We start from the raw sequence: 1,173 nt of genomic DNA on the forward strand, positions 1-1,173 counted from the left end.
CGCTAATATATTATGATCTACCTTGTCAAAAGCTTTTGCAAAAGTCTAGGTAAACCACATCTGTATCTTTTCATTTATCATATTTTTATATATGCTTTCATGGTGGACTAACAGTTGGGTTTGTGTACTTTTTCCGGTACAAAACCATGTTGTCCTATATTGAACAATCTATTTTTCATTAAATGTTTCATTATATTTTTTTCATTACCCTTTCATATACTTTCATAATATGAGATGTCAGACTCACAGGCCTATAATTACTTGCCTCTAGTCTTGAACCACTTTTGAAAGTAGGAGTAATATATGCTAATTTATGTTCATCATAAATCTTGCCTGTATCTATACTTTGTCTTAATAATATTGCTAGCGGCTTTGCGATTGAATGAACCACTTTCTTTAACAATATGGCAGGTACTCCATCTGGTCCTGCTGCTGATCCATTTTTAATTTCATTAATAGCCTGCACAATATCGGCTTCTGTAATATCTATATCTGATAAGTATTCAGTATTTTCATCTCTTATTTCTGTATCATTATCTTCATTGTCAATTCTAGGTGTAAATTCACTCTTATATCTTTCTCCTAATATGTTACATATTTCCTTTTTTCATTCGTTAATCGCCCTTCAATTCTTAGAGGGCCTATTTCTATTTTATTCTCTTATTTTATTCATCTTTTTGCATATGAATAAAAAATTTTAGGGTTTTGCTTGATATTTTGTAGTGTCATTTCTTCTAGGTTCCATTTTTCATTTTCTTTTGATTGTATAATCTTTTGTTCTGCATTTTCTATCTTACTTTTTAGTTCCATCACTTTCATGCATTCTTTTTTTTTGCAAGAGCTTTTTCCACTTTCTAGTTTTCTGGAACAAGATCCTTCTGTCTCTTGGAATTCGTGACTGATGATTACTTTTTTCTTCGGTATATATTTTTCCACTATTTCCTCTAATATTTTATATAATATATCGGTATTTACCTGTATATCATCACTTACAAATATGTTTTCCCATTCTTTGTTTAATTCTTCATTTATTTTTTGACCAATTTATATTCTTACTATAAAAATTGTATTTTCCATATTCTTCCCATTTCTTCGTCTCTTGCTTTTCTCTGTTTTCGTATGTTCTGGAACGGACTGTTAGTTCTATGACATTATGGTCCGAAATACTCGTGT

This window comes from Macrobrachium rosenbergii, chromosome 6 (assembly GCF_040412425.1).
Source record: "Macrobrachium rosenbergii isolate ZJJX-2024 chromosome 6, ASM4041242v1, whole genome shotgun sequence".
Lineage (NCBI taxonomy): Eukaryota > Metazoa > Arthropoda > Malacostraca > Decapoda > Palaemonidae > Macrobrachium > Macrobrachium rosenbergii.